The sequence below is a fragment of the Ischnura elegans genome, chromosome X (genome assembly GCF_921293095.1).
Source record: "Ischnura elegans chromosome X, ioIscEleg1.1, whole genome shotgun sequence".
Lineage (NCBI taxonomy): Eukaryota > Metazoa > Arthropoda > Insecta > Odonata > Coenagrionidae > Ischnura > Ischnura elegans.
In genome coordinates this window covers 4,730,707-4,743,432 of record NC_060259.1, presented here as the reverse complement: position 1 = coordinate 4,743,432, position 12,726 = coordinate 4,730,707, and positions in this window count along the sequence as shown.

Here is a 12,726-nt window from a genome sequence, read left to right as displayed (position 1 = left end):
TGACAAGGAGATTATGTGATCTGTTAAATTTCTAGTCACTTCATTTTTTAAAGAAAACCTCTCTTCTGCTTCTCCTCCCTCGCTTCCATACACTGACTCATTTTCTTGATTACTCTCAAAAGTAGTGTCTACACTTGGAACTTTTTCATTACCCTTACTACTTGATTGAGGGATGGAGTCTTCATTACTTCATTACTGATATTCTCCTCACTACTGGGGTACCGTTGTGAGTTCAGCAGTGCCATTCTCTCCACTGTCAGGTTGAGGCAAGTTAATTATCCCTTATCCCCCTAAGAGCATAGGTAGAATAAAAGAGTTACCAATAGATATTTGGACTGGTTTGAGCTCCCTAAACATGTTTACAAAGAATACTACATCACATGCTTCGATGAATCTTCCCGCAATATTAGGGCCAGCCAAAAAATACCATTTTTGACTCCTCACCATTGCCAATACTTTTTGGATTTGGCATCCAGCATCTTTCATTGCTCTTTGGCCATATAGGCATAGGCAATACATCCAAATACTTTTAGATGACTTGGATTAAATTTTCATTCAGACCATCTCTCCTCAGGTAATGCATTCCCTCCTGCTTAGGATGGTACTGTTTCGAGATATACAGCTGCTCTACAGGCTTCAACCCAATAATATTTTGAGAAATTGGTGCCAGAGAGTATGTACCTAGCTTTCTATTTGTTCAGCTAATCTGTTCTGCTTGAAGATTATAAGATATTATAGTTTTACCTTTTATTGCACATGCCCTTAACTCCCCCTGTTATGCCTGACCTATATATTCAGCCCCATAATCTGTATACAGGCATTTCATATTGTTCCCTGTCTCATTCTCCATACTGGCCTTAAAAATTGTGTAGCATTGTGGTACTACATGAGACTCCTTACTTTTAATAGAAAAAACAAAAATCTTTCTTGTGCAATCATCAGTGAAGGTGAGCATATATTTACATACATAGTACACGTATATTTTCACCTATAAAACCATCAGACCACACAATTATGGGAGGATCAGGCTTAATTTATTACATACTGCATCCATTATAGCACTTATTTCGAATCATTTCTTTGCTAACTTGCCATCAACATATGCTATGCATGACTGAAAGTTAGTATTAGTGGGATAATCCACACCACTGACAACCCCTTTATAACCTGCATGTTACTCTGTCTCAAGTGTGCTACTCTTGTGCCACAGACTTAGTAACTCATCCTCTACTACTTTCACAGTCAATGTTACGTAACCACTTGCATTACTTTTACTTTCTGAATTATATTGTTTCAAATCTTGGCAACATATGCCATTTTCTTCTAAACCAGTGGCTAGATATATCCTTTTACTTCCAAAGATCTGGCATCAAATAAACTGCACCCAGATTCATCAAACAAGAAGACAGCTGTGTCTTTTTTAACTAGCTTGGTTACAGACAGTACATTGGTTGATATATTTGTAACATTTTGATCTGGAGTAAAGCACTTTACAGTGTGGGAACATGTGCTCTTAGGGAGGAGAATGGGAGAGACTGGAGGTGTTCGAGACGCGGGTAAGGAGAAAGTTAAGTGGACTGAGAGAAGAAAGAAAGGCAAAGTGCTAGACATGTTGAGTGAGGAGAGGCAGCTTCTGGATAGAATTCAAAGGAGACAGGAGGTATGGATTAGGCGAGTGCTGAGCTGGGAGAGGATGTTGAAAGCAATGTTAGAGGATAGAATGTTGGGTAAAAAAAGGAGAGAATGGAAGAGAATAGGATTTTTAGATAGAATGAAAAGGGTGGAGGCCTTGTTGTGAATTCAGGAGGGAAGTCCATGAGGGCAGGGGGACTTTTGCAATTCTTTGTGACTGCTCCATGCAAACCTACTTTAAGTGCTAGAATAATTAAATAAAAATGTCTTGGAGTTTATTTTTAAGCATTATGTATGCAGTATGAAAAGGCGTTTGTGAAAACTTTATCGAAGTTTTAAGTAATTGTTCCCAATTTTTATGAAAAAAAAATTGTTTTCCTGTTGTATATTTTATCGGAAAACCATAAGTTGATGTCTAGCAATTAAATCTACGTACTATTGATCATTAAAAAAATCATCTCTTCAAAACAATTTGACCGGTAAAACTCACTAATGGCTGAGATATACAATACACTACGCTTCCTTGTTGACCGTTTTTCGAGTTAGCTGCACAAATTCCTGTCCATTCGCTCAGTCTATCACTTTTAAAGTAATTAAGAGTTGCAAGTTACGGCTTGGAACTTTCGAACGACCGTAATGTATATAATGAAGTGTTAATATATGCATCAATTAATCGTTTTTCATCATCATAGGTGCCGTGCATATTAAATTTCGGTATATCAATCATTGTGTTATCGCTTAACCCGAACTATCTTCCAGCACTGGTGCCTGCGGGTATTTTGAACGGCGGAATACTTCCCGCTCATGTCGCATCAAGCTGTTCCGAATCATGCATCGGCATCAGTGCATCAATGCCTTGATGGAATTTCGGAACAGCTGCATCAAGGTTATGCGTTGATGCGGATGATGCGTGATTCGGAACGCACCCAATCATGACCGTACCAATGGATGATAATAGCTTCATTCCAGTCCCCACTACCAGGTGAGTTCTAGGAATATCACCCGTGGATGTCTTCATCAATAATTTGCCGGAAGTTATATTATTTAAGTTCAAGGGATCACATCCATCCTGAGGAAATCATTAATATGTGAGATGGTGGTGTGGGGACCCCCAGAAATTGGTTCAGTTGATACAAGGGCGTACCCAGGATCATAACAAGGGGGGGCAATCTTCATCAACCTGAGTAAGAATGGGAAGGAAAGGAGTGTGTTTGACCAGGGAAAAGAGGGGAGAGGGGGTTAGGAAGAGACTTTAGGATGCGACGTTCAAAATCAGAAAGCTATTAGCTTGCAAGTGCCAAATACATGCCAATTCGAGGGTGTGGAGATTGAGGGCGGAGTCAGTGGGAGGGAGGGAGGGAGGCAATGACTGAGACTTTGAAGCATTGATTGAAGACGGAGTCGTGCGACAAACGATGTGTAGGTACTGTTAGAGATGCGTGGGGGGATGATGGACAGCAGGAAGCGCGGTGATTATTAATTCTGAGATTGAGGGGGGTGGTGCATTGGCCAACATAGAAAGCGGGGCAGAAATTGCAATGAAGGAGGTAAATGATATTGGTGGACGTACAAGTAGTGGAGGGGAAAATCGGTAGGCATTTAAGTTTGGGAAGGAAAGAGGCAGGGGGTGAAGAGAATATCTTGCAAGTTTAACACCTGGGACGATTGAAAGGTGAGGGTGTGGTAGTGGTGACTGACTGCGATTTTTGAAGAGGGCGGGTGGCTTAAAATATGGTCTTTAAATTACGTGGTCTCTTAAATGTGATCCGAGGATCCCCTCCACTCCACAGGGTACAGATCTTTTAATATTTTTTTAATTTTTTGAGTGCCTGGAAGAATGTGGTGGTGAGATTAAGTTTGCCAGTTTTTTCTTACTGTTTTAACAACGCATTTACGGGAAGGAAATCAGACGGGGCGAAAGGAAGGACGAAGGATATTTTCAATGGGGTGACCCGTGGAGGAATCAGAATAAAACACTCTCTCAAACACTTTCAATTAAACAAAATATAATTCACACAAATAAGGTTGCATATGACAAAAAAACAAAAGGAACCCTCTTATACGCTAATGAAATATGAATTGGTGAAAGCCACTTATGAAACATCGATGAGAAATTAAAATAAAACAACAATATAACTTGGTTTCTAGATAAAAATCAATATAAAAAATGATGATAACAAAATAAAGTTCGGTGGTGAACACGTAAAGGTGATACAAATTCAATGATTTCTTGGCTGGGGAGGTAAATGATAGTCCATCCCGTCGAATATAAATTTGGGGTGCGAACGTTAATTGTACTTGGTGACTGATTTCACTTTCACTAATGTAACGGGTGCGTTCCGTGACTGTTTGTCTTAATTTGGCTTGGCAGGAGACACAAGGGGGCTTTGGGGGGGGGAATAGCTGCAATCTTACTTTATCGTAGTCCGAGTCTGGACCAGGTTGGATCCAACACTCTCTCGTTCCATTTACTGCACTCCTTTCTCCCTTGTTGGAGGAAGCTGCATCCGGAACGGAGATAATGCGTCCTCTTCAGCTGGTCCTTTGCTCCTTCGGACGGGGGGGGGGGGGATTCTTCTTCCAGATCAATCTTTCTGGAAACACTTGGGCCCCTTGTCTCCTCCTGCCGTGCGTCGCACTGATTTTGGGCATAGGCTCCGCCCGACAGTCACTTAGGAATTCTCTCGGTTCTCTTACGCGCACCACCTTTTATCATACCTCAACTAGGGGTGGGGGTAATGCACAATGAAGGGAGGGAGGAGTAATACGCCACTCACTCAGGGAAAACCCGAGCTCCCCTCCTCCCACACACACACACTCACACACAACCACTCAAAAATCGGCGAAAACACATTCATCCCCTCTTACTCATCCACGCCTTCCTCCACGGGCCATGGTTTGGGGGTGGGGTTTTGGGAAAGGTCGTGGAACGAGCGGGTAAACTGGTAGGGAAGAAAATGCGCCGAGTAGAAATGCACTGTAATGGGGCTTGAACCATTACATAACACAGTACACCCCATGCATCAAAAAAGAAAAAAAATCAAAAAAGAAGAAACTGGCAAACTTAATCTCACCACCACATTCTTCCGGGCACTCAAAAAATTTTTAAAATATCAAAAGATCTGTAACCTATCATCAGCAAAAACAAAACCACAGCCGCTCTTCTTCCATTCTGCCCCTCCATTGCCTACAGAAGAGCACCTAATTTAGGTAACATTTTAAGATGATTTATGTGTTTCTGTGTTTTTTAACTGTCAATTTTTGTCTGTTCTCCTCGATTGGCCATATACATACATTATCGCTTAGTGCGCTTTCCTCAAGATTTTATAAATATATAATATATACAAATAAATTAATAGGCGAGGAAAGAAAGGGAAGAAAAGAAAGGAAAGAATTTTCCTTGCCTATTAATTTAATTTCTTTGTATGTTTGCACTTAAGGCACCGTGTGAATGAATGAAGTAGTATATATTTATATAGAGTCTTCACTCCTTCTTCCACTCTCTTAAATTCCAACTATCGTTCAACATGTGCTACTGTGTCCTTTTCCAATACAAAACCCTGGTTTCTCAATACACATCTGACATTGAATCTCTAATTAATATAATCAATCTCTGCAGCCCACAGTCACTCTCAATTATCCACAAAATTCTTATTTCTGCTCATGATTCCCTCACAATGAGGCGTCAAAAAGCCCTGAAGAAACTATTTTCCCTCTGCCATTCCTTTTTTCAAAACGGACTATCTTTACTGCTAACCACTGCAAATCTCCCGTCAGCCAGTCCTCCTCTACACCTCTATAAACCTGACCTTGCACTTCTTCTCAATCTCCCTGCTCCCCCTCCTGCTCCAGCCTCCCGGCCTCCTCCACAGAGGATCCCGCAGCGCGTTTTCTCTCCTCCCCCCCACTCCTCCTCTCCCCCTTCTGGTGATAATCAGTCTCCGGAGCATACGGTGGTCAACTTATCTTCCTACTCCCTCACTCCAGACGAAATATCTGTGCCAGATAAGTGTTTATCTTTCTCACCCAAAGCCGATCCTGTGATGCTCGTAAGCGACACTATCAAGTTTTGCCGATGGTTGAAATGGAAATTCTTCTGGGACACTCAGTCCTCTCCAACGGCTCCGGCCACTGTTCAGAACCCTAGTGCTCATGCCTCTCTTGCTAAATTCAATGCTTAGCCTCACAAACCGAAACCTCTTCCCGCCAATCACCCTGTTGAAATATTCACCAATCTTCTTCTTTCTAAAGTATCGGACCCCGCTTTCCTTAACTCCCTCCATCCTTCAACAAACCTTTCCACTACCGAAAAGAGAGCACTGAGCAATCTGAGAAAAAATTCTGATATTGTCGTTACTTCCTCAGACAAAGGATCTACTATTGCTGTGCTCAACTCCACCGACTATCTAACCGAAGCCCAAACACAACTCTCTGACACCTCTTCCTACGCATCTACCTCGAATGATCTCAACCCTGCTTTTCACAGAAACATCCTATCCTCTTTAAGAAGGGAAGCACCAAAAGAGTGCCTTTCCAGTGGTGACATTTCCTTATTATCTCCACCCCATCCGCGAACCCCTCACTTCTACATTCTACCGAAAATTCACTAGGCCAACAATCCTGGCCGTCCAATCGTCTCCTCTTTCAATTCCCCCACAGAACGCATCTCATCCTTTGTTGACCATTACCTTCAGCCTCTTGTACACTCCCTTCCATCCTACATTAAAGATACATTCGATTTCCTCAATCACCTCCATTCTACCTCTCTCCCTGTTGATAAAGAAATCATTATGGCCACCATCGACGTGACCTCTTTATACACTTCTATACCTCATGTAGAAGGCCTTGCCTCCCTTCTACACTTTCTTGACAATCGACCTGCACCTCAGATACCCAGTACTGACTTTTTAGTCGATCTCTCTCGCCTAATCCTAACTAAAAATGCCTTCTCCTTCAACAATAAACATTATCTGCAGATCAAAGGTTGTGCCATGGGAAGCAGATTTAGCCCTTCATACGGAAATTTATTTCTTGGTCTCGTTGAAGAATCCTTCCTATCTTCCTATCCACTTCAACCCTTACTTTGGCTTCGCTATATAGATGATATTTTCCTTCTCTGGCCTCATGGAGAAAACTCACTGAGCTCTTTCATTTCGGCACTCAGTGAATTCTCGGAACTATCCTTTACTTCTCACCACTCCCCCTCCCGAATAACATTTCTCGACGTCACCATTTCCCTATAAAATAAAAATTTCATCACTTCAGTCCACATTAAACCTATTAACAAACAACAATATGTACCTTCACTTCAACAGCTGTCATCCCTCACATACTAAACAATCCCTTCCTTACTCTCTCTCAGTAAGAGGCCACAGAATTGGACATTTTTCTTAATAATCTTCACCACTCCCTCCTTCGTAGAGGATATCCTGAAAACCTTCTACGTAAGAAAATCCTGCACTATTTCTTCTTCTTCCTTGGCGCTACAGCTTTTTGTCAGCTTTGGCCTTCAATATAATCTTCCTCCATTCCTCCCTCTTAATTTCTCCATCCTCTTATCCCCAAAGTAGCCAGGTCTGCTTCCACTCCATCTTGCCATTTTAGGCGTGGACGTCCTCTTCTTTTTACGCTCAATAATTTTCCCTCCCAAACTCTTTTGGCCACTCTCTCCTCTGACATTCTTATCAAATGTCCCATCCATCTGAGTCTCTGTGACTTGACAAATCTAACAATGTCTTGGCCCTCTATGATGTCGTCAAGTTCTTCATTCCATCGTCTTTGAAAAACTCCATTTTCTTGTATGGGTTCATAAATTTTCCTTAGGATCCTTCTCTCGAAGCATCTAAGTGCGTGCGCCCTCTGCTGTTGATAACGTCCAGCATTCACATCCATAAGTGACAACAGGTCTTATTAAAGTTTTATATATGTATTTTATATTTAGTATTTCTTCTTATCAGTCTACTTTTCAACAATTTATGATTTGCAAAGTAGCTCTGTTACCAGCAGTGATTCTGTCTTTTATGCAAGCACTTATTGAGTTATCCGATGTCACCAATGCCCCAAGATATTTAATGAATGAGACACCCTCAAATTTATCTCCGTCGATATCTAATGTCTGAGGTCGTCTGCGAGCTTCAGATGTGGACATACACATGTATTTTGTTTTTCCACAGTTAACTTTCAGTCCAATTCATCCTGCGCTTTCCTTTAGTGAGCCAAATATTTCTTTCAACTTCCTTGCAGATCTGGCTACAATGACTATATCATCTGCATACGCCAGTATTTGACTGCTCCGATAGAATATTGTTCACCAGTGTCAACTCCCCTTACTGCCCAGTGCAAGGCCAATATAAACAATGTTGCAGACAAACCATCTCCTTGCTTTACTCCCATATTAAATGGAAAAGCACTACCCATTTTATTGCCGACTTTGACCTTAGCTATGGTTTCCTGCATTGTCATTCTTACCAGTCTGATTAACTTCTTTGGCAAGCCTAATTCGTTTAGTGCTGCATACAGTGTGCTTCTCTTCACACTATCAAACGCTTGCTTAAAATCTACAGACAGTAAGTGTAAATCTTGGTTGTGCTCGAAGTGCTTCTCCATTATTTGACGCAAAGTAAATATTTGGTCTGTTGTGCCCCTATCTCGTCGAAATCCACCCTGATATTCGGTAATGATGCTTTCAGCACTTTTGCTAACTCTCATTTGCATAATTCCTGAGAGCACTTTATATGCAATGTTCAACAGCATAATTCCTCTGTAATAGTTGCAGAGCATTTTGTTGCCTTTCTTGTGTATGGGACATATAATGCCAGTTCTCCATTTTACAGGCATTATTTCCTGTCTCCAAATGTCTCTGATCAATTCATGCATGCATCTCATGAGTGTATTTCCGCCTTTCTTAATAAGTTCTGGGGCTATTTCATCTTCACCAGGTGACCGATTATTTTTTAATTTCCCGACAACCGCTTCCACTTCCTCCATCGTAGGCTCTTCGATAGCGTCCTCACCATTTCCCTCTTGATACCTATTCATGCACCTCGGTCTCTTCCTCAAACCCTTCATCATTCAACAGGTCGCAGAAATGTTCTGTCCATCTCTCTACTATTTTGTCATCATCTCCCAGTATCTTTCCCTCCTTGTCCCTATACATGCCCAATTGCGTGGTGTACCCCTCTTTTGTCATTCTTTTGACAGCTTTGTAAAATTTTCTTACTTCACTTGTTTGATCACCTAATTCTTCTATTTCTTGTAACTGCTTTTGCATTGCTTCTGTTTTCTTTTTTCTGCACACCTTATTTGCTACCATTCTTAACCTTTTATATTCTCTTCTATGACCTCTTGTATTCCTCGCAATCATTATTTCCCAAGCTTTTTTTTGTTTCTAACGGCATCCATACATTCCGCATCAAACCAGTCATTATTCCTTTCCTTCTTTCGCGTAGGTCTTTGGCCATTATATCCATCTGTCTGAGGCTGATTTTTGTATTTAAGTATACCGGGACTAGCCACGGTGATAACTTTTTACGGAGTCACCCGCAATGCACAAATAGTGCGAAAAATCCACAATAGTTATCACCGTGGCTAGTCCCGGTATACTTAAATAAGTCCAGAGCGAACACCTCTAGTGTTCAAAGTTCGGGCTTTGCTCTCCGGCTGTGGCGCCATGCGCACGACCTGGACTGCTAGTCGCATCATATGCTCAGCAATCCATTACATTACATTAAGGTGGTCGGCCCTGTGCACCTCACAGGCTTTCTTCGGGACATTAGCGCATTAATGTTTTCTTGGAAAAACTTATTACCACGGTGATAACTATTGTGGATTTTTCGCACTATTTGTGCATTGCGGGTGACTCTGTAAAAACTCCGGCTGTGGCGCCATGCGCACGACCTGGACTGCTAGTCGCATCATATGCTCAGCAATCCATACCACCTTGTCCAGTATAGTCCACAAATTTCCACGGGGGAGAATGACGCCTCGGTAGCTTAACTGGCTAAAGCACTCGGCCGGAAATCGAGGGATCCGGGCTCGAATCCCGGTCAAGGCGAATGATTTTTCCTCTGGATTTTTCGCACTGATTTTTGTTTTCCTGAACTAAGGTCTTTTTCCAGTGTAGGGTTGTGAGCCCTACGACCAACCCCCGCCTGGAGGACCTGGGTTTTTTATCAAGGTTTTCCGTCCTCTAGCCTTTGGTGATCCAACACCTCACTACAAGGCAGTAGTGCTAGTTTTGGTCCACCCGGAGTATTTTATTTCCTCGGTACCCACCATATCTGTTGAGCATTCCCCCATCCGCCACCTGGGGAGGCCCCCGATGGGAGACTAGCAACTCCACACGGACTGCACAATACTTACAAACCCAAAATTCACACTAAGAAACAACCCACATACTCTTTCCACCATATACTTCACTGGTGTGCATGCTTTGGACAGAATCATCAAAAGCCTTTTTCCGATTCTTTCCAACAATGTCACTACTGGAAAAATCATGTCTAGCTGTCCATCCTTATCCTTCCGTCGGCCGCCAAATCTGTCTTCCATTCTCAAAACAACTAAACCACTCTCAAGGTTCACCACTCGTACTAGCTCTTTACCTATCCCTTGCCAACGACCCCGGTGCACAACGTGTGCGATCCTCATTACCCAGTCACTTCCTAACAAATTGATTACTTTTCCGCTTCCTTCCACTCCATCCCCCACGTGTACAACTACCAATGTAATTTATATCCTCTTGTGCAATTCCTGCCTCACCTTCTACATTGCTTTAACCACCACCTCACTCAACTTCCTGGTTAACCTTTTCCCTACGCTGCGCGTTTTTCCACGGCTTGAATTTTCCAATGCTAAAGGATGAAGGCCGTGATTTCACGGCTTGAATTTTTCGAAGGAAAAGGCCGATGGCCGTGTTTTCACGGTTTTGCGGTCATGCTTGCCAAGTGGGTCCCACCCGCCATTAGGGTCCCTCGGCGCAAGAGGTCCGACACTTTCCTATTGTCCATGTGGGTATTATCTCGGCCCATTCCGGCTCTTAGTGTCCCACTCAAGGAAGGTGCTCATGGTCACTTATTTGTTTTTAAGTTAGAATAACTAAAAACGTACATGTTGCATTTACTGCAAATCAATGCCAAGAATTACATTCTGGATCTTCTGCTGATTGGTTCCAAATTTTAAACGGAACTGTAGCGTTCATATTAAGAGAGTTGATCATCACCTAGAACAAATTTTGGAGATGCTAAGGTTAGATACTTAATTGTTATTTTTAAAACTTACTAGCAAATTTATTGGAGCGATATTGTAATGATTTACATCTAAAGATATACGTTACTCTGTTAGCCACATTCAAAATGTACATTTGTGGTGAAATTCGATAAAATATTCGATTTAACTCCTATGAAAAAAAGCCCTCGTAATGTAATAAAACATGTTTCTCTCAGTTCTTTCTCGTGAGCCAAAATTACAGCGACTATTTTTAATAACCTCTTATCAACCTTTGAATACAAATGTATTATAAATGAATTTCGCTATAAATACTAATTAATGCACATCCTAAAAATTCGTAAATATAATGTACAAATAGGGAATGTTTTACGTAGAAACATGTTGTGAGAAGCATTCCATACCATTGCAGGAATGAGAACTGCTCTACCCAGGTAATTACTTTCATATCTTGGTTCTCTGGTCAGCTTACACTAAGGTGGTCTGCCCTGTGCACCTCACCGGCTTACTTCGAGACACATTAGCGCATTAATGTTTTCTTGGAAAAACATATTACCCTTCAACTGGCACATCCAAGAGTAGATTGGTGCAGGTAGCCTCCTACTGAAATATGTGGAAGAAAATAACCTCACTCTTCTCGGAATAACTCATTTTCTTTTCAAAATTTTCTTGGCGTGTATTCAAATTTAGCCGTTAACTATCTGTACGCATTCCGCTACCTATACCAGGGATGGTTTCTGTAGAACCCTGCTGTGCGATGCAGCCCATACCATGAATGGAAAGAGAACTGCTCTACCCAGGTAATTACTCTCATATCTTGGTTCTCTGGTCAGGATCCATTAAAGTGGTCTGCCTTGTGCACCTCACGGGCTTACTTCGGGACACATTAGCACATTAATGTTTTCTTGGAAAAACTTATTACCCTCCAACTGGCACACCCAAGAATATATTGGTGTAAGTATCATCCTGCTGAAAAATGTACATGGAAGATGAAGGGAGGTGGAAGGGAAGTGGAAGTGTTTTGTATTTTTTCTTATATCGTGCGTAATATGAATTTATATTTATGTAAGTGAAATTGCTTGTAAATATAATTAAGCCATTTCAAACAACACATTTGTAAGATTCAAGGAGTTTTATGACTATTCTTTGGGAAAATATTCTTCTAAAAAAATTCGAAATGTTTCATTCTCATTGCCCTTTTGCTGTAAACCCTAAAAATAACCATAGAACTTAGTTTAAAAGTTCTACAGGCATTGCAAAACGAAAGGAATAATTGATGAACTGACATTTGCTGCACTAGTAACAATTTAAGAAAATTGAAATCGCACTAGTAACAGTAAACTGACCGCATAAGTACGCCGTGATGGGCTGCCTTCGGGAAAAGTGTCGAGGATTATATTTGCCCAGTTGCCGAAGAAAGGGTCCGGCACTCCGCTAGGAAAGATCATTAAGGGGAGGAAGGGACTACCTGTACAGTCCCAAGCCGAGGAAAAACTCCGTACAGGGCGAAAAAGAAATGCTCACAGCCTTCGTACAGCCAAAAGCAACTTCCGGTGAAGGAGCCCGGCGCAAAAGGGCTAACAACCATCGAGCTTCTTGTAAACCTACTTCCCAATATATATATATACTACTTCATTCATTCACACGGCGCCTTAAGCGCAAACATACATATAAATTCAGAGGTAAGGAAAGAAAGGGATAGGAACGTGGAATAGAAAAAGGACGATGATAATGGTGCTGTGGTAGGTGGAAAAAAGCCAGAAATCAGAGGGTAAAATTTCCTTACCTCTGAATTTATATATATACAGTGCAACCTCGATATAACGACACCCCACGGTGCACTAATAAACACTCGCTATAGCGATTTGTCGC